Genomic DNA, 21,746 nt, shown 5'->3' on the forward strand with positions numbered 1-21,746 from the left:
GAAATTTTTTACAGTAAGGGTGGCCTGAATCTGGAATGGGCTTCCATGAGAGGTGGTACTGCCATCTGACTTGGAGGTCTTCAAGAGGAGGCTTGATAGTCACCTGGCTGGGGTCATCTGACCTCGGTCCTCTTTCCTGCCAGGGGCAGGGGGTTGGACACTGTGATCCTTTGTGGTCCTTTCCGGCTCTACAGTCTATGAATCTATGAAACCCAGAGGTCTTTAGAGGGCTGGAGTCACTTCTATCAGGGTGAAAAGCCTGTGTGTCCTACATACAATATATCTACAGGTATCCCAGTTCTGGTGTCTTGATCCGTATCACTCGTTTTCCCTGTGCAACTTGGCTCCTCGCCTTTGGAGTTGTTTCCAATCTGGCATGAGCTGATCAAGTAGGTAGGCCCCCTGACAGCTTTTGCTGGCCCTCTAACATTGTCATTGGATAAACTCCCCCAGAGCCTCTAGCTTCCAGCCCTCTGCAATCCAGGACAAAGTAGTGAGCAAAGCTTTTTGCAGGTCTTGCCCAGGGCTGCTTCTGGGTTTAGCTTTCCCCCTAGCTTCAGCCTTGACTCTTTGGTTGAACAAGCCTCTCCATGACAAGCTTCTTTGTTACTACTGCTGTTGCTTGGGACTCACTGGCTCCCTGCTAACTTGAGGTGGAAACGCACCATTTTTTATGGTGGCACAAAGTTACAGCAGATAGACATACATTTTGTTGCACCGCAATGTGGCTGCAACAAAAAGGTAGTTACAAATTTGCTACTTTATTGTAGAGGGTGTCTGTTTTATGATGGGAGAACATGGGCAGCTGGAGAATTCTTCTCCTGGGGTCAAATACTTGTTGTATACTATTGGTACAAACTAACTTTGCCTCCAAGAGGAAGTCCGAAAGGATAGAAGAAGGCTTTAAGGCAGGGGTGGGAAAAGATTTATGTATGTAGTCTTCTCAACCATGTATAGATCTATATTGACTTGCTCATCTGCTATTTTAAACTAGATCCCACTTACTATTACAGACAGTGTGAAACAAGGATTCTCAAACTCTTTATAGGGGAATTGCAACCTTTTGCTCTTGGCTGCTAACAAGAAGTTGAACAAGCACCACATGACTAGACAGTTTTCTATAGACAGCCATCAAGTGCCCCCGATCACATGTGGACCACTTCTGAGTAAGTGAATCAGTCTAAAGTGTTCTTGCCTACAGCTAAAATGTTTCCAGAGATTTCTGTTAGTCAGACTGCTAAGCCATCTTGCTGTGACTTCAGTAGCTCTACTTAATACTCTGTTATAACACAGTTTTACTAGCCATGTCATGCAGAAATCATGGGTCAGAGGAGACTGCACAACAACTAAAACAACCAAATAAAATTGATTATGCACCCCCCACCCCTCCGGGTGTACGCAGCAATGGGAGTGACCTCCCTCCCCGCACCCCCTGGATAAGCTCTGTACTTCACCCCACCTCGCCCCAGCTGGGCAGTGTCTGCCCCAGCCTCTGCCCTACTCCCTCCCTCACTGCAGGGTGTGTAGATCTGCACCCCCACACACCCCTTCCCTCCCTGTTCTCCTTCCCTTTCCCCTTCCCCCACAACAGACTTACCAGCTGCACGCAGCTGTATCGGAATCGGATTGGTATTGGCCAATACACCTCCTTAAAATTCAGCATTTGGTATTGGGGCCCCAAAATCTCTGTCAGTGCACACCTAGTCTCTAGTTCTTCTAATGCTTCCTGGGTCTCTGGATGGGTGAACATGCATAGAAATGTGTCTATTTTTTAGGTTTTTGCATGGAGGATAGGAAGCAACATGTTTCAGAACAAGAGGACTGAAATGTTATGGCTAAGACGATCATGGAAGCACTTATTCTTTTGAAAAGTACCATTAGGTCATAGAGCAAACCTTGATTCATGAGGCTTCACATGGGGAAAACAAAAAAAGGAAACAAAAATCTTTCCCTGTATTAGATTCTTTCTGTTCCAAAAGGAAGGAATTGAACTTGATCTCTTTCTTTCGACCAGGAGTGTCAAGGTATCTTGAAGGCTATCCTGCTGAGCTGCTCTGTCGGTTTGTTCTCCAACTCTCCTGTCGTTTTGGCCATGTGTATGACATTCAGGAGAGTGCTGTCAAGAATAAGAAGCGGTTCTCAACAATTATTGTTCCTGGTTCTGTTCTATTTAGGTGCTAATTAGTGTAATATTTGAGTCCCTTCCAGTAGTGTGTTTACTGACATGACTAATGTTTGTCACATTGATATAAAAGCAGGCAGGTGGAAGTGCAGCTGACACTTGGTGCGTAGAAGGTCATGAAGTCCTTGGTTCATATGGGAATTCATTCCACAGCCTTGGCCTGGCCTCTGAGAAAACTGTCATATATACCCACTGGGCCATTTTGGTGGTTGTGGCAGTGGTTGTGTATGGAGCTCATCACTTTCATGGTGGGGGATGAGTGAAATTGTGTGTCGTTCGGTGTTTGAAATGAAGGTCTGAGCTGGTGCTTGGCAGAGGAAACTTGCCCCATGGTTACTGGGATGGGTGTGAGCTTGCATGTGGTAGGTAGCCCGACTCCAGGGTTGGCGTCTCTAACTGCTGCCTGATGTGCTTGACGTCACCCTTGCTTTTAAAGTGGTGTCTCTTCTTTGCTTACCTGTACAACTCTTGAGCTAAGTGTATCATTAGGAAAATAAGTCAGACACCTTCATCCAAGAAAAGAGACGTGTTATAAATATTTAACAGCCAGAAAATCAAAATGAAGCCTGTTGATCTGTTCTTAACTCTTTTTTTTTTTTGTTTCCTGTGGGTTTTCTGTTTGTGTTACAGCTGAAATGTTTACATATTTCTGCATGTGCTTTTCTTTTTTGGAAGATGTATTATATCATCCATCTGTTACGAAGAACAGGTTCTCCCCATTTCTCATAGCCAAGAAACAATTTTCTCAAAGGAACCGGGGAGAGAGGTTACAGGAAGCACCAAGGGAAGAAATCTAAGAATAGAATTGTTTTTACTGATGCACTAAGGTTTGTTATAAACCTATAACTACCTTTCCAAATGTCCTTGGCCTCTGTGAGAACCGCATAAAGCCTCTTGCAGTTGGAATTCACTTTGGCACGGATGCACCCTCAACAAGAGCTTGCAGTTTTTAGAAGTGAGAGTCTTGAGAGGGTTGTTTAATAAAGACTTGTTTAAAGACTCGCATGAGATGTTAACATTAAATGTTAGTAGGGAATTAATTATACTCAAGCAATTGGCATTGCAAGTCATTTGGTCTTCACATTGTGTTTTCTTTTCTTTTAAACAGAGGGGGGAGCTAAGTGTTGCTTGTGAAGCAGAAATCTGATTTTTCTATGAACTGGATAAAGCTTAGAAAAATATGCAGGCTTCCTTGGTTTTCCCCTGTGAACCTTGACCTGGGCAGGGGTGTGTGGAGGCAGGAGGAGGGACATGCATTGGGCTTGGGGAAAGGGAACATGTCCTGTGGCACTATGTGCCCTCTGTGACTGGGCCTTGACTAGCTATCGGAAACGAGACCAAGATCAGCAGCCCATATTACATGCCCTCCCTCAAAGCAGCTCTGGCCAGGAGATACTATTTTTCAGGCATTACCGACTTGTACCAGTTCTTTAATTGTTGTATTCTTTTTTTTTCAAGAAGGAGCCTCTTGGTCATGGTTTTCTGCACTTGATGCTGGTTATTGTTTTACCGGCCCTGAAATAAAACCAGTCTGCATGTTGAATAATGGATTGAAAGGTTGCCTTGTTTCACAGAAGGGTCCATAAATAGCATTAGTGTCTGGCTAGTTTCCTTCAGCAAAGGAAGTGGACCATTGTGTCTAAGTATGGTAAACGGGGGACCCTGATCTCTTTTACATTAATGCAGCTTGTCTGCTTGAAGTGGAAGCCTTTTAAAACCCTGGGCAAGTTGAAACACTTAACTTTTGAGGCAAACCCTTTCAACCCAAGTAGGCTATTGCCATAACTGCTCCCCTCTTCCCTCTCAGGCTCCTAGCACAGGGAGATGATGAGGCGACACTGGGGATGGGGTTGTGGCTAGATCACCCTGTGTTCTCTGAGCATGAGAATGGTGCTCCGGGCCATAATTTAAGCCAGTGGCTGGCAGTGTTTTTGGACAGGGTCAAAAGCACCTGCCGCCTTGACTTGTAAAGATGTTGGCATGCCAGGGTCAGGCAGTGGGAAGCCTCAATGGGCCCGATCCTTGTTGTGGCAGTATACCCTTGGCCCCTCCCCTGCTGTCTGCCCCAAGGTGCTTGCATCAGTCCCTGGCACTTCATGTGCCATGGGTTGCCTACCCCTGGTTTAAGCTGTTGTAACTGAAACCAAGCAGCTAGCTTGGTGTCTGCATGTCAGGTCTGAGGTATAGGGGTGTGGAGGAATGCCTCTCTGGTACTCCCAGACCTTTTAGGCCCTCGGCTAAATGCTCCATGCCCAGATCTGGGGTTAGGCACAGCTTGGTTGTGTGCGTGGGTTCTTTTTAATTTTGTTGTTTGTTGTTTTTATTTGCTTTGTGCCAGGTACAGAACTCATTTACTTTGGTAATGCCGAGAAGAACGAGGAGAAGGAGTAGATGGAGACCCCTGTCTTTTGCTGCAAGTCCTTCTAGCTACTGCAATAGGCAGCGGTTTGTTTGTTTGTTTGTTTTGTTTTGTTTTGTTTTGTTTTTTTTGAGGTGCAGAGCACTGTGCGTGTACACATGTACACACAGACATGCACAGTATTGCTTGGAGGTATTTCTGGGACTGCATCTTTAAAGTGATTTCCAAATCTCTCATGCCTTGTCATGTAGTCCTTATGCATCCCATTCCATGGGTTCAACAACCACAAGATTTGGACAATGAACTTCCTCATAATGTTTGAGGAATGTGCTTAATAACAGCATTGTCATTTTGCAAATAGGAAAATTGAGGAGGTAAGCGGTTTGCCTGAGGCCACATGGATTACTGATGAAAGAACCAACATTATAATTTAGGTGACCCTGGCTCTTGCATTTTCAGAGACAAACCTAGACAAATTCAAGTTTAGGAGTCAGAATAAAGAAGCCTGCTTCTACTCTTCCCTTCGTAGCAACACTGTGTATGAACACTTTCTTGCAGCTCCTTGTTTTCCTCTTTTAAACCGTTTGTGGTATGATGACCGCTGGATGTTGAGAAATGTAAATAACACCAAGGTAGTGAACTCCAGCATTCCCAAGTCCTTGGCTGTGTTGAGTTAAAACATCTGTCTGCGATTCCACTCCAAATTCTTCCACTTGTGCAGCTGTCTAAGTGCCAGTCTTCACAAATACTGATTCAGAAAGGATCTTGGGTGTGGCGAGGTGCTGGAGATCCATGCTTTCTTCAACTACTGCAGTAGCATCAGCAAAACAAAATAGTGGCAACTTGGGGCTATAATTAAAATACAAAATTTTTTTATTATGAGAGAGATCATGTAACTCTGTTAAAGTATGTCGAGTTCCAAGTTGGAGATCTGTATTTTATGGAGCAGAGTAAATGTGGTACCTGATTTAAAAGGTCTGTGAAATAAGAGAGTTAATGTCTTGCTCGTAACAACACTTGGCTCATCTCCCAGTCTCTCTCTTTTTCACTTGAACCAGAATCCCCCACTTGTCCCTGATGTGGCAAGGATACATATGACTTCTCTCAGATTCACAGTAGGCTTTGAGACCGGGATAAGTATAATTGTTGCAAGGTTCATTTCAAAGTTTGTAAATCTGTGATTTAAAAACTGAATTGCTATTACATGAAACTGCCTTCTGAATAGGGGTCCGGGAAACCAAACTAAAGGTAGAGAAAGGGTAGGTAACAATCATAATTGACCTATTTGATGCTGCTCCTTTTTTTTTTTTTGTAGGGAGGTTGGGTAGGAAATATGTTGGCAGTTCTTAACTGTATAGCTTTTGTGTGACTTCTTGGCTAACATTTCTACGTTAATATTACACGAAATGGGCAGGTTGATGAGCTGTTTTCACAAACTAAGTTGAATGTGTAACATAGGTGGAGGGAGGAAAAAGAATGGGGGGGCTGAGTATGCATACACCCCCCTGTGTGAAAGTCGGAGGGGAAAGGTCGGGTGAGGGGAGGGGGCTGGAGCTGGGACTGGGCAGGGATCAGGAGGGAGTGGAGCAAAGCCGGACTTGGGACCAGGGCTTGCTGTACCCATGCAGTTGCCCCTTCCCCCATGCCCAGGGTTGTTCCTGGCATTGGTGGCCCCTGTGAATCTGATACCCCCTGGCCCTGCAGTGCCTAGAGGGGCTTGGAGCTGGGGACCAGAGCCTTGGTGGCACTGCCGGGCCAGAGGGAACAGAGTCTCCGGGATCCCCACACCTGCCCTGCCCTGCTCCAAATTGTCCCCTACACAGCCTGGCAGTTCATCCAGAGGTGTGGTGCTGGGGAGCCAAGGGGGGGCATATGGCCCCCAATCTTTGCATGGGGCAAGCGTGGGCTGTAGCTGTGAGCTGGGCTCTGCCTGCTCCCTTCCCCCACGCCTTGCTGCCTCTGCTTTGAAAGTGGTGCGGCCTCATCTGCCTTGCTGCCTGGCCTGCCCAGCAGTGGGACTTGCATGGCACTACCGCACCACTTTCAAAGGCAGCAGTGAGGTGTGGAGGCAGGGAGCAGGCAGAGCCCAGCTTGCAGCTGCAGCTCACCCTTGCCCCATGCAACAGCATGGGGCCATGTGCGCCCCCCCCCCCTTTGGAGGAGGTGCCAGGGTCTGATTATTATTATTTTATTTTATTTTTTTTTTTTTGTCGCTGGGGCAACATTCATCATGAATGATTCGCCCATGCCCCTACTCCACTGCCTCCTGCACTGTGGCAGGTCTCTATCTGCCCCCCCCTCCCCCCTCCAGCTAAACCCAGGTAAAGAAAGCAGATTGAAAGAAACTTACCTGCCTGCTGGGCCAGCTGTGATCCTGGCTCTGCAGGGTATCTGAGTGTGCATACCCCTTCCCGCTGCAGCAGCCTGTGGCTGAGCTGCCCTGCACTTGGGGTGGGGCTGAGCCCTGTTAGCCCCTCCATTCTGCTGCCTAATATGTAATGATAGATGATTGTGGCCTGAGATTCAGGTGCATTGGTGGGTTTTTGGGACATAACGTTTCTTACTTTGAAGTCTAGTAAGATGCATGTGTCCTACTTACACAGGAAAAGAAATGGATCTGTTCTGTGTGGAGTCCATCTTGTTCATGTTGCTTTGAATATTCTCTTCACTTTGAACTGTGCTATTAAATGGGTTTTTATTTAAATTAGAATTTTTCACAACTTTCCCACCCTCCTGTTTCCCCCATCTTTTTACTATTCTGGTGAGATGAATTGCATTTGTCTGTTTTCATTCTTATGGTTTACCTCCTTTCTGGTGTCTCTTTTTTCCTCATTTCTCTTTCTGTCCTTTCAGTGGTAAGTTGGAGAGGAAATGAAGAAGTTGCACCCCAACATTCCAGTTAAAATTTGTGAAAAGCTGTTCTTTTCCTGAACTTGTAAAACAGAGATGACACATTTCCTACAACCACTTGGCTCCCCTCTTTAAACCTTCTCAAGTTTACATGAGAGGAGTTTGGGAGGAGGCAAGTAGAATGTGTTGTCTTTAAATGAAAAGGTAGGCAGACATCATCTGTTTCCTTGTGTTGTGATAAAACAACTGACAGTGATTCAGATGGATTTCTGAGAGAGTTTCTAGGGTCGGAAGGGACCTGAGCAGATCGAGTCCGACCCCCCCTCTCCCCCCCCGCCATGGCAGGAAAGAGTACTGGGGTCAAATGACCCCAGTAAGGTGCTCATCCAGCCTCCTCTTAAAGACCCCCAGGGTAGGAGCCCACACCACTTCTCTTGGAAGTTGGTTCCAGATCCTAGCCGCACTGACCGTGAAGTAGCGCCTCCTGATATCTAGATCTCATATTCATTTTTCCCCATGGTTTTTCTTTACGTGAATGTGACTTTGCATGTAGTAATGAAAGAAATCTTGATGGTATTAACCAGACTATTGCCAAGCTTTGTCCTTATTTACATACCCAAACCATAGTCTTCCCATGGTCTGAATGAAAGGACATCACGTTCTTTGTTTGAAGATCCAATCCCTTGCAGAAAGTCCCCTGCTCAGCCTTCCCCTGTGAGGAAGCCACATCTCGCATGAGGGCACTTTCTTTAGCTTTAGTCTCTGTCACCCTCAATGTCAAGAAGCACCACTCCAGTACCAGACTTCTCCTTTGTTCTCAAGGCAACTTGTGCTGGCTACTCTGAGGTTGTAAACTTTGCTTAAAGAGCAGTGGAGACAACTTGGGTCTTAAATTGGTTTAGCAGCTTGAGTTATAGCTTATACCTGGGTCTGGTGGTTAACTTGGCTCAAGTTACATGTACAGCTTGCCTTGGTAACCAGCTGAAGATTAAATGTTTGCTTTTGGGGGGGGGGAGGGGGGAGGGGGGTTGGGGTTATTTTGTTGTTGTTTTTTTGGGGGGGGGTTTGCAGCATAGATGTGTCCAAAGGAAAGTGTCTTTGGATAACACTGCTTGTCTCCTGTTCTCTTGCGTTCTTGTGAAAGAGGTACAGATGATTGTGCATAAAACAAAGTTGGTATCATTGCCTTTCCAGCACTTGCTCTGACCACAATCAGTGCTTGCCTGTTCAATGCAAAATACACTAGTGACATATGGTAAAGGGAACAAGAAATCTGCAAGTTGCAGGGTTCTGCTAGGATACATGTGCAGTGGGGCATATATTTTAATTTTAGACCTGCCGGTAAAATATGTAAGAGCAACACTTAAAAGTGAATAAACTTGTAAGAGCAATGTAAATGAAACAGGGGGGTTGTGTTGCTGGCTACAAAAGATCAACTTGCAGGATAATAATAAAATTCTAGTTTATTAGACGGATGCAAAAGTTGGATCATAAACCTTGGGGCTGATCCCCTCAAACGCGCACACACAAACTCAGAGTAGCTAGCTATGAACGCTAAGCACTGATATGAAGATGCCTATCCCCAAGCGCTGGAGTCCGCCGTTGATGGCTGGTTGAGGCTTCTTTCAGTGTGATGTTGCTTCAGAAGGAGGTTGCTGGCTGGTCCTTCTGGCTGCACAGGCGGAGTGCTGGTCAGATCAGAGAGGATGCCATTGTGGGTCATTCTTCACTGCCTTTTATCCCATTCTGCCAGACTTTGGAGACTCCCCAGTTTTTGGGCTTGCCCAATTCAGGGGTTGTTGACCTCATGGGATGTCCCCTTTGATTGCAGGATGGCAGCTGTCAGCCCCAGGGGTAACGTCTGCAGGTATGTGCAAACTTAATAAAGTTTGATTAATTCACTGCTATGATTAGTTCAAACTGGGGCTTCTGTACCTTTTAACAGTGATGTTTCAGGGAGTTCCTGGCTCTGTATTGATCCTTTCCTCTCCTTAGCCTGTGGTTTCCTAGGTGTTTGGTGTTAATTGCTACTCCTTAGCTTGTTATCCTGTGTAGCTGCTGTGTTACGCAGTCAATCAGGATTCATTCAGGGACGGCTCCATACAGAGAAGCTGTGGTTTGATTCCTGCCCTTGCTAACATTGTTACATGGTACAACTTACTTTTAAACTTAAAGTATATTTGTTACAAAGTTAAAAAGCATAAAACATGAAAGGGTGAAATTCCATGGCACATACAACAAATAGACCAAATACAATGGGAGGCGGGGCATACTGATGCAGAATACTATTTTATACCCATACAAGTATCTACAATCTATATTTTTATTACAAGTACACCTTATATTCTATAAAAATAATAATATAATAAAAGGAGGAAGGAAGAAAAGAGAAAGCATCTCTGAAAGGGGGCAAATACTGCAAAAGGGGCTTTTTGCCGTATGGAGAGGCTTCACAGGGGTGGGGGGAGGCAAAAAAAAAAAAGGTTTCTTGCTACAGTGTGAGAGATGTATGGCAAACCACAGTAGCAGGGTAAATGCAAATTAAACAAGTAACAGATTTCGAAAGCTGTGCTAATGAGAATACTTCTCGGTCTTGACTTCCATAGCAGGGAAGGTCCGTGTTGGTCTTATTGTTTGAAAATGGTGTATACGTGAGCTAGTTTTATTGTTAGCTGTCTTAATTTGTTCTACAGCCAAATCTCGGTCTTAATTTGAGTACGTTGCTCACTATTGTCTGTAGCTTAGTTCTGCAGAATTAGTAATATTCTATCTTTGGGTGTTTCCTTTCAATTGTGATCCTCAGACGTCTATTTTGGTCAAAATTGCTTCCCATCTCAAATCCTTGTGAAGCAGCAGCTATATTTCTGTAGATTAGTGCCTGATTACATGATGTTTTGTTATGTCATTTTTTTGTGCTGTAAATGCAAAGCACTTCATTAATGTGTGAATTGATCTGCTTGTGTGAAATGGACTAAGAAAATAAAAAATGCCATCCTCCAAGTTAAAGGAACAGTGCCAAAGCTGCTGAGCAACATAGGTGTGGAGCTGTACGAGGCAGAGTGCTGCTAAACTGATAGCACATCCTTGCCAGTGTAGGACATGGAGCAAAGTGTAGAGTAGGATGCAATACAATGCCAAAAGTAGGAGGGGCAGGAAATTGCTATAACTAGAATTCATCCTGGAATGGCTGTGTTTCTTAAAATCCCTTTTTCATATACACACTCACCGAGATGATGGGCTAGGTGCACACAGTGGCGTGGAAAGGAAGGAAGAGGTTAGGAGTATAATGGGGGTACAGTTGGGTAGAAGAGGAAGAGTAGAGCAGCGCTTTGATTACAGTCTCATTTTAAAGCTCTTGTTTCAAAGCAATCCTGTTTTTTTTTTCCACATTCATTCAGAAGCACTTGCACCCAGTGCTCTGAGTTTTTGGAAAATAGATGCATACAAAGGTTTTTACATGCAGAAATGTTCACCGCAGTTATAGAAGACATGCATGTGTATGCAGCAGTTAAGGCTGAGATTTGTAGTGATGACTGTAGTTAGCTTTGAATAAGGACCCTATAGGCATGTCCAGACAAGCATGCATGTGCCTCTTGCCCCGCCTCAGACCCCTTTGAGATGGGGCAAGAGGCACGTGCGGGAACAAAAAAATGTTCCCCGCATTACAAGTTTGCAGCACGGGGAGATATTAGACCCTTTGGTATCCAGGGGTCTAAAAATCCTGCTCCACAATAGAGCGGAGCAAGGCACGGTTCAAGACTGTGCCCAGAGCCAGCATGGAGTTGGCCCTTCAAAAGAGATGCTCTGGTTTTGGCCAGCACTGCCCCCAGCACTGTCCAAGGTAAGTGGGGTGGGTTCATGGGTGTGGGTGGGTGAGGGGTGGCAGGGGGAAAAGGGGGGGGGGTTGGGGAGTGGTGGGCGGGATGTCCCTGGGGCTGCAAGGGGTGAGGACCTGGCCCGGATCCCTGCGGCTCGCTAGTCCAGCTTTGCACTGCAGCGGGTTGCATGGCTCTGGGAGACGCACACAAGAGCAGTGCCTCCCGCAGCCGTGTGACCCACTCTGATGCAAAGCCGGACTAGAAAGCCACATGGGGCTGGACCAGGTCCTCACCCCGCCTTTGCAGGAACAGTGGGGCAGAGGTGGGACCTGGCTCTGGGCCCCACCCATGGTGACAGGACCCATTGTGGCATGCAGTCCCCACGTGCCACGCTGGGTCCTGTCGCCCGGATGGGCCCTTCCTGTAGTGGCAGTACCTGGCTGTGGAGCTGAGCTGGGTATTGCCGGCCCTGGAGCTGGCTGCTCACGTTGCCCAGCCAGGTCAGGTGGCATGCTGGGTGGCACAAGCAGCCCCAGGGCTGGCAGGACCCGGCTTGGCTCCATGTGGTCCCCGTGGGCTGGGCTGCACTGGGCCAGGCGTGCTGCCTGCCAGCCTTGGGGCTGCCAGCCTTGGGGCTGTTTGTGCTGCCTGGTACAGCCTGGCGGCACGAGCAGCCCCAGGGCTGGTAGGACCCAGCTTGGCTCCGCGTGGTTCCCGTGCTCTGGGCTGGGTCTTGCTACTACAAGAGGGGCCTGGCAGAGCGGCCCCAAGGGTGACTGGGCCCAGCATGTGGGGACTGCATGCCATGCCGGGTCTTGTTGCCATGGCCCCAGCTGGGTGCAGCAGGACCCAGCTGGGCTGCTGCTGCTATGAAAAGTCAGTTACGGACCTTGGTTGTGGGGGCTGGGGCCCTCAGGGTGGAGCCTGGATCCTGGGTTGGGGGGAGGCCTCCAGGGTGCCTGGGACCCTGGGCAGGGGGGCTGTGGTGCTTCAGGAGCAAACTGGGACCTTGGGAGGAGGCATTCCATGTGCTAGGGGGGTGGTGGCTGCACCTTTTGTGGGCGGGGGGACCCACCCCTCCTAAGCAGCCCCCACACTCAAAGTCCCTCCAGCAATTACTCCACATTTACCCACAAACTGACCCACAACTGACTTACACACCCAACCACCTTCCCCCACATCCCTTCTCACCCCTTTCCTGCAAACATCACATCCCCCCTTTCACACACCCATCATGTGTGAAGAAAACCAAAAGTACACATCAACACATATATGTATTTAGAATTTATTTTGTCATGATAATAGAGGCCCTGGTAGGCTCCCACACTGCTTTAACATTGTAAATGTACCAATAAAGCATTACCCAGCTGATCGCTGTCTCTGTCTCTCTGTATATATGTGTGTGTGTGTAGAGTGGTTTTTCGTTTTAATTGTAGAAGAACATGGATTTCGGGGTATTTTTAAAAATGGATTTGGGATGCTGCTGCAGCAGTCCAGCTGGCACAGGGGGTAGTGTCCCTAGGTACCAATTGGCTGGGCCCCAGAAACTCCTGAGAGCGAGCAGCCCTGCAGGGTGGCTTTTTGTGCTGATGGGGCCAGGACAGGGCAGCTTTTTATACTGCTGGGGACAGCACAGGTGCTGGCCCCAGGCTCTAGTTCCCCCTGGCTGCAGATCTGGGAGAAGCCAGGCAGGGTTATTTTGCCCCAAGTGGCACAATTTGCTCCACACCAAAGTGCATGACTGCTTCTGTTTGAGCTGCTCCAAGCGCACATAATTGCATGTGTGGATGCACCCTAAATGAGCATAGTAGCATGCTGAAAAATTGGTCCGTCTCACTGTGAGCACGTTCATTATTTGGTTGGGGTTTTTTGGCGGGGGAGGGGTTTCTAATCTTGTTAACTCCTTTCCATAAGCATTTTTCCCGTGCCAGTCCCTTATGTTACTTGTCTAAATGCTGAATAAAAAACGAGACTATTTAAACTGGTGGTGGTGCCTTTGCATAGCAGTGCTTTCAGAGGAGATGTCCTATGAATACTTCTGGTAGCTTGGTGACATAGTACTTAGAGCCTTGTGGCTGGCTTAGAATTTTTTTTTGTGCACACGTGTTTGTGGATGTAGTTATAAATGGTTTACATCATGAGACACGGTATTAAATTCTTTGTAACTAAAATTATAATGCTGTCATCCACAAGATGCCTTTAGAAGTATGAGCTAATTGTGAAGCTGGATCTGTATTGCAAGCAACTTTTTCTAAATTAGGGTTTTTTGGACACGCGCTAACTTTTTGTGGTTCTCTTATTCTTGTGGTATGGATATTCAAATCATTGTGTTTTAGGAGCACAGATGTTTGACAGAAGTAAGCTTGTGTGAATACTTATGGAAACCAGAATTTTTAAAGCAGGTATTTATTTATACAAGAACACTCATGATCATGATTACAGAAGAAATAAATACCTACTTGTTTATCTGAGTAACCCCAAATAAGATTATATATAAGGTTAAAAAAAACCCCAAAACAAAACACACACTTGCCAGATGCAATATATTTGTTTTGAAGAAACCAGTCTCAAGAACATCCCGTGAGCAGAAAAGCTGGCTTTTTGAATGTTTTTTGCAGACTTCTAAAATTGCAACTTTTTATTTATTTATTTTTGCTACTTTTTCTTTCCTTCTCTTTATATTGGGAATGAAAAAGTATGAAATGTGAATATGTAGTACTATTAGGCAAGTTCCCAAACTTTCCCAAGATTTAGGATAGCTTTATTATACACTTTCTAAAAAATAAAAATACCTTAATAGCTGCGCTGACAATTTCAGCTGAAACGCTGTAGGAAGTCAGGAGGTCTCTGCAATGTTGATTTTTTGGGGATATTGAACTTCTGTTTCTGTAGCAGACGGCTTGAATATTAATAGCTCCAAGAAAACGGAGGCTTGAAAATTAATGAACTAGAAGCAGAAAATATGCAGAGAAATTAGATGAGCAGTTTCAAAGTACTCTGTTGTATTTGTCGAATGGAATTTTAAAAGCGTTGCACAATTCATTTTAGGACAGGAGCAAACATTACTCTGGGTGTTCCCCAAGCTTTTCTCCCCTGGGCACAACTCGCTTTGCCCTTTTACCTTGTTTTACACTAGCCTTTGTTTCACTCTGCAGTAGTAGTGCAAAATCCCTGGTTACTATTGCTATGGTTGTTTCAGAGGATGGAAAGCTTAAAGAACTGCCTTCTAATCTACATTCAGTTTATGTTTTCTATATTCAAGTTACCACCTTAATGAGTCCAGGTTTGCTGGAAACTTTCTGCACAACTGGGAATTTGTTCCCATGAAACTCTAACCCATAGGATGAATGCATTTATCGTTCTGAGCTAGACGTGGAGGGTCTAATACATTCGTGAGTAGAGGCAAAGTGCTGCTTGTAAAAGCATAAAGAGCATAATTTGGTTGCATCTGGAAACACAAACCAGTGTGCTGCAGCAGATTCTTGTAATGACAAAGAACCCACTGTTGAAATCCCTGCTTCCATTTATGCCAGTCCCAACCATTCCAAACATATAAAACTTCTTAAGATTATGGACGCTAACGAAATGGGAGTTCTTAAACTTTGCACAATTCAGGCTTGTAAAGGAAATGGACAGAAGTGGAGCACTCCCCAAATGCACAAACGCTTTTTTGTTTTCAGCATCCAAAAACAGTGCTGTAATGAGCGATTGTGAATGAGAAGGGCATTCTGGGTAGCAATAGGAAAAAACATATAAAAAAAACCCCCAAACCCTCCCTGGTTCCTGTATCTATCCTGGCACAGCTTTTGGACGGGAGCAGGCTTTATTCTGCGTAGGTGGGCACAACTCTGATCCTAGAAAGACTTTGCCTTCCAGATTTTAAGGATAGAAGGGACCATTGTGATAGTCTGAGTCATGCAAGAGAGGACACTAGATTATAGCACCTCTACCAGGAAAACGTCTACCACAATAAAAACTATTGGTGGTACTAGGGATAGCTATGGGAGCCTTTCATTTTACAGGGCAGAATGAGAATTTGTGGGTGCGCCGCTGGCCTGCAGCCCTGCTGTCCGAGCTCTTGGGATTAGAGCTGGAAGGTTTGGGTACTCTGATTAAATGGTGGTGCAACAAGGGCTGTCTTGTAACAAGAGAGAGCCAACTGTCTTACAAAATACACAGGCAGGCTGTGTCTTGCTATCCCATTACAACGTTTCTATTCCAGGAAACACCCACTGGTGCCATTTGATAAGCTTGGCTCTATTAGTGCTAAGTTGCGAATTAAGTTACGTAGCTAATGGATTCTGTATACTCTAGATACTTACAACAGTACTTTGAGTTGATGCATCAGAAGCCCAAAGACTTGAGGTAAGCTACCCCCATCCAAAAAATGGGGAGCAGCGGCCATAGGTTAAAGTCAACATTTTCCATTGAATCTGGGCGCCTGCAAACTGAGCATCTCCAGCTCCACCTGCAGCTGATGTGTACTGCATATTGGTAGCAGTGGCTAAGGGTAGGCTCCCAGAGTTGGTGAGCCCTTGAGAATTAAATTTAACTCTTGTGATGTGGCAAAGGATTTGTGTGACTTTGTAGCAGAGCTGGGAAGAGAATTGTGTGCCGTGTCTGCTCATAAGTACTTGCATAATCACAGTCATGCTAATTGGTGAGTTGCTGAGGATGATGTTGCAGCTTAATGCTGAAATTTGAATGCTCTTTTGATAAAAAGTGACAGTATGAAAAAGCCTTCATGCTAATAGAAAGCTCTGCTGCAATATGGGTGTTACTGCATTTGTCTATCTTCCATCTCCCTGCCTCTGGCCACATTGGAAAGAGGATCATGCTGAATACACGAAGGGTCAGTCTGCTCAGAGGAGTCTCTTGAGGAACTCTAAAGACTCACTTTGAATTAAATAACCCAGGTAGTAAATTGGACATCTCCCAAAGGGGATTAGGTTGTGAAATCTTTTCAGTCGTCTTTTTCTTTTCTTTTTTTCCCCCTAGCACCTTTACTTTCCAAACACCACCCCGCCCCCTTCCCATTTCTCTTCTGGTACTTTGTGAGCAGGTTTGTGGCACTTTCTCATTAAGTCCTGATGTAGTTTGAGCCGTAGTTTATTTCCAGCTTTTTCTGGCAGGTAGAGATTGGAAATTGTTCATCTGTCTTCTCCAACTGTACTTGGTTCAGAAAGGGTATCCATGGAAAAATGTTCCCCCCCCCACAAGCATGTAACTCAAATACTGGGCAGTATCCTCTTGGTTTTGCTCATAGGAGTTCTCTTCCTGTGGCTGGAGGGAGTCTAGCTATCAGGATTTGGCAAGATTTTATTCTGAATAGATTGAGTCAGGAGTGGTGGTTGTGGACCCGGTTTGTCTTGTGGTTGCATGCAATATTCCCTCTAAGGTTTAGAGATCCATGAGCAATCCTGGTTGGCAGTGTGCAGGTGTCTCGGTGTGCCCACCCCTTTCCCGTCCTGCGGCAGGTTGGGGCAGGTGGCAAGTGGTCAGACACTAAGTCAGTGGCGGTGGGGGGGATCAGCGGCACCCCCTTGCTATGGCACTGGGCATCCCTCCCAGGCTGGTGCTGGGGGGCTATGTCTGCCCCCCCGTCACTATGCCACTGTGCGCAGCATTAAAAAGTTATTATGCGGCATGATTTTTGTATTGTGCACAGCTTAGAGAGAATACTGGTTGCATGGCAGTTTGGCTTCAGCCAGTTGGGTAGGGATGGACATCACCTTTTGCATAGCTTGTTGTTCAGATTAACTTTTGATGAATAATTTTGTTTCTCTAGGCACCCTAGAGAGGTGTCCAAGGAGAGTGGTTGCTCCTCAAGGAGATAATCCTCCAAGCCCAAAGAGAGGTAATCCCAACGAAGATCAAAGGGAGCAGGAGGGCACCCAAGCCTCCATGGCTCACCAAAAGCATCTGGGAATGTCTTCTAGCTGAAAGGGAGGCGTACACCCAGTGGAAAATAGGGGACATCACCAGGGATGGCTATACTGCAGTTGCTCGGGGATGTAGGGGGGCAGTCGGGAAGGCCAAGGCAGAGATGGAACTGGGACTAGCTTCCCAGATTAAGGAAAATAAGAAGTCCTTTTCTTTAAATACATAGGGGGTAAAAAGAAGGTTCCAGGTAATGTGGGGCCCCTGCAGGACACGTTAGGAAATTTGGTCGTCACATCAGATGATAAAGCCAACATATTTAATGATTTCTTTGCCTCCGTCTTCCTAAGCAGGGACCGGAACAGCCACCCCACCGCTGGGCCCCCCTTAGCCCCCGGGGGAGGCGCACCTGGGCCACGGGTTAGTGAGGAGCTAGTTAGGGAGCTTCTGGAGGGACTGGATGTATTCAAGTCAGCCGGTCCGGATGATCTCCGCCCTAGAGTACTAAAGGAATTGGCTGAGGTCATTGCAGGACCCCTGGCATAGCTGTACAAGCACTCGTGGTGCTCTGGTGTGGTGCCAGAGGACTGGAAGAGGGCCAACGCGGTTCCCATCTTCAAAAAGGGGAAGAAGGAGGACCCAGGAAACCATAGGCCAGTTTGTCTTGCTTTGATCCTAGGCAAGCTGTTCGAGAAAATTGTCCTGGCACACATCCATGAGGGGCCAGCAGGGGATTTCATACTTAGGGGCAACCCACATGGGTTCATCAATGGCAGGTCCTATCAGACCAACCTGGTGGCCTTCTACGACCAGGTCACCAAATCATTAGATGCAGGGGTAGCAGTGGACATAGTCTTCCTGGACTTTCAGAAGACCTTCAACACTGCCTCTCACCCCGTTCTCATTAAGAAACTGGGGGCTGTGGTGTCGACACCCACACATCAGTTGAGTTGCAACTGGCTGGAGGGCCGCACCCAGAGAGTGGTGGTGGACGGGTCATTTTTGACCTGGAGGGATGTGGGCAGTGGGGTCTCCCAGGGCTCAGTCCTCGGGCCTGCACTGTTCAACATCTTCATCAGCGACTTGGACGAGGGGGTAAAAAGCACCCTGTTCAAATTTGCTGATGACACTAAGATGTGGGGGGATGTGGGCACGCTAGAAGGGAGCAATAGGCTACAATTGGACCTGGACAGGTTACAAGGATGGGCAGATGTCTGTGTTGAATCCCATCCTATTCACAAGTGCAAAGTGATGCACCTGGGGAGGAACAACCGGTACCATACCTACAGGTTGGGGAACTCCCCTCTTGTCAGCACGGAGGCGGAAAAGGGTCTTGGAGTCATCATTGAACATGGGCCGGCAGTGTGGGGACACAGTCAGGAAGGCCAACTGCACCTTGTCATGCATCCACAGATGCATCTCAAGCAGGTCCAAGGAGGTGATCCTCCCCCTCTATGCAGCACTGGTCAGGCTGCAGCTGGAGTACTGCGTCCAGTTCTGGGCACCGCACTTCAGGAGGGATGTGGACAACATGGAGCGGGTCCAGAGGAGGCCACTCACGTGATCAGGGGACAGTAGGGCAGGCCCTATGAGGAGAGGCTACGGGACCTGAACCTGTTCAGCCTCCACAAGAGAAGGCTGAGGGGGGATCTAGTGGCCTGTTATAAATTAGTCGGGGGGATCAGCAGGCATTGGGGAAGTCCCTGTTCCCCCGAGCATCGCCAGGAGTGACCAGGAATAACGGTCACAAGCTGGCAGAGGGGAGATTTAGGCTAGACATGAGGAGGCGCTACTTCCCGGTCAGGGCGGCTAGGGTCTGGAACCAACTTCCAAGAGAAGTGGTGCAGGCTCCTACCCTGGGGGTCTTTAAGAGGAGGTTAGACGAACACCTTGCTGGGGTCGACTGACCCCAGTACTCTTTCCTGCTGTGGCAGGGGGTCGGACTAGATGATCTACTCAGGTCCCTTCCAACCCTAGAAACTGTGAAACCCTCCTGACCCTGCCTTCTGAAATCTTGAAGAGCTTTTGTATTTATCATGGCCTTCTAGGCAGTCAAGGACTTCAGTAGGTTTTTGGGGGGTGGAGGGCCATTGTGTAGAGAATAGTCGCTTCATACAGAGAAACTGCTTGAGACCATTGCTGTGCGTTAAGAAATGTTGATATCTCTATCCTGTTCCCGTGGAAGTGAGGGGGGACCCCAGTGAGAGCAGAATCTGATGATCACAGTATACGCAAATCTCTCATATACACAAGTCTTCTCCACCTGAAGAAACTTCAGCAGGATGGCTCTTTTCACAGCTTTTCATACCCGTCTTTCCTTGCATTTCAGTCTGGATTTTATTTCACTCTTACACATGACCAATCACCCTGATCTCTCTCGGTATGTGTTCTTCAGTTACCAAACACGGATGCATGTAGTTGACTACTGCTAGCTAAAATTTAAATTCAATCTTTAATCTCAAATTTAGATATCAAGAACTTTGTCCTCCCCCCACCCTTAGTTCTGGCTAATACTGTTGGTACCCGTATTTCTTAATAAGAAAATAGATGGATTCCTATCTCTGCTGAGAGATTTTTAGAGCAGTTTTAACAAAACAGTGCAACTTCCCTTCCCCCCTCTCATGAATAAAACTTAAGTACCTTATCTGCTGTATCAGAAAGTCTTCCCTGGTTTTAACAGCCTCTTTAAGAGCAGATATAAAAGGGGCTTTCACTAGCAAACAGGAAGCAGAATGAATAGCAGGAACCTTTTGATAATGCACTGTCTGTCTGAGATAGGAAAATTGGCCTAACTAAATTGTAGCAGATGAGTGAATGATGGTGGTTCAGCCAGGGCCAGAATTACAAGTTTTAATAGCTGGAACAATTAATTCTCCCTCTTCAACTAATGATCAACCCCCTTCTCAGTCTGTTGGCACAAACAGACTTTTGCAACTATCTTATTTACTTTAGGCTTTTCTTAACCTGGGGGTTGATAGGACTCCCTATTTTTAATCCACAACACACTTTAGAAGAACTACCATGACTACAAACATTGTGTTTCTATGCCTGCTTATAACACCACTACAAACAGGCATGGGTTTTTGTGTGATTCAGTGCAGGGCTGTGTAGATGTGATGATGTCCTACATATTTTAGCTTTCTGTATACTGAGCTAAATGTTGCGTGTTCTTATATTTCTATTGAAATTTCACCCTGGGAGTGTCTAGATATTTGTAATGACCAGCGATTTCATTACCCCCTTCCAGTCTGGGCAGCTGTCTGTTGTGTTCTTCCTTCCATCGCATTGACCAGTATTCCTGGCTTGTTTTAAAAAAAAAAAAAAAAAAAAAAAAATTTAAACAAGTCTGACTGTGGCAGTCGCTCAGATTACCTAAATGTTTTGGTCCTGGTTTTCTACTGTTACGCAAGTCTTTATGCCACTGAAATCTCATTGATTCAGTGGAGTTGCAGTTGGTGTTAAACGGATGTAACATAGTAGAAAATCCAGGTTCTCTTACTACTGATATGCTTGTTTTCTGATATCTCCTTTTTTATTACTAAATAGTCTTCTGGTAATTGTACCAGAATTGAATGATAATTTTTAAACCACCTTTTAAAAAAAAAAAAAAAATGTAATTACTTCCTTGGTGTGTTTTTACTACAAAGAAAGAGAAGAAGACTTGCTCAGTTATGTAACTCTTTGTGTTTTTCAGGCCTTTTCCTTGGATTTTAATATCAGAAATGTTTTCTTGCTGATGAGAACTCACCTTTAGGTAAGTGGAGGAAGGTTTTTATATTTACAGATTTAAAATCCCGTGTTTTATTTGTTCAGCCTGTTTTGTTTGGACTATAAGCTGCCAGCTGGTCATAGCATGTGATATTAAAAGTAGGATAATGCCTTTATTATAATTTACAGGAGTACTTTTTAAATGCCTTACTTTTTTGGAAAACGTTTTTCATGTAATCATTGGAAAAGGAGGCTATACTTTTTAGCCATGAACACATCCATTTACAAATAGATTCTTGATCATGGACTCAAGTACTGACATTGGTAAAGCTTCCTGGGTCCTGGGAAGGACTTTTTGGCTTTTGAGGGCAAATAATATGAAACGGGGTGGGGGGAGCTCACAAGTGTTGCATTGAATTTGAGTTAGTTCAGAAAACATGTTCTGTTCCATCACAACTCGCATGGCACCATCTCCAAGTTGAACAGTGAAGACATTGTCTCTGTCTCTTATAGGAGCTGAAGGTTGTTTGCAATTAAAATGGAGTTAAAACTGCCAAAGTCTAACTTTCTGGGCAAGCACTGTCATCTACCCACATCTCTGTCAGTACCTTAAGACTGACATCTAGCATGTTCTCTTTTTCCAATCCTTTTGCTGAAGATGAGGCCAGACTGCTCTCCTGCTTCAGGGTGGCATCCTGATACAGGTCTGCGCTTCTCATTTAAGGTATAAGAGGGGTTGGTTCAAATTCCATGCAAACCTTTGGAAAAAGTTACCAAATTCTGCACATTTGTGTTTCTAAGGTGCTAGGATTTTGAAAGACTGAGTGCCTTTTCTTTTTTTCCCTTTATTACTACATTGTGCACCTTATAGGCAAGCCCCTTTGGGCCCCTTTTTTCTTGAAGTCATGGATCCTGGGGGAAGTCAGGTGGCTTCAAGCCTGGCTCATGA

At 45.9% G+C, this 21,746-nt stretch overlaps 1 protein-coding gene across 7 annotated transcripts in view; it reads left to right on the forward strand.

The window, feature by feature from the left end:
• Positions 1–21,746, forward strand: part of AKAP13 (A-kinase anchoring protein 13) — a 324,780-nt gene that overhangs the window by 13,138 nt on the left and 289,896 nt on the right. For all 7 annotated transcript variants that reach the window (XM_090029889.1, XM_090029887.1, XM_090029891.1 and 4 more), the window contains exon 2: positions 20,784–20,843. The gene's annotated coding sequence lies outside the window, so the exon portion shown is untranslated. The remainder of the gene's footprint in view (positions 1–20,783; positions 20,844–21,746) is intronic.

This window comes from Crocodylus siamensis, chromosome 15 (genome assembly GCF_052110815.1).
Source record: "Crocodylus siamensis isolate JL-2025a chromosome 15, ASM5211081v1, whole genome shotgun sequence".
NCBI classification, from domain to species: Eukaryota; Metazoa; Chordata; order Crocodylia; family Crocodylidae; genus Crocodylus; species Crocodylus siamensis.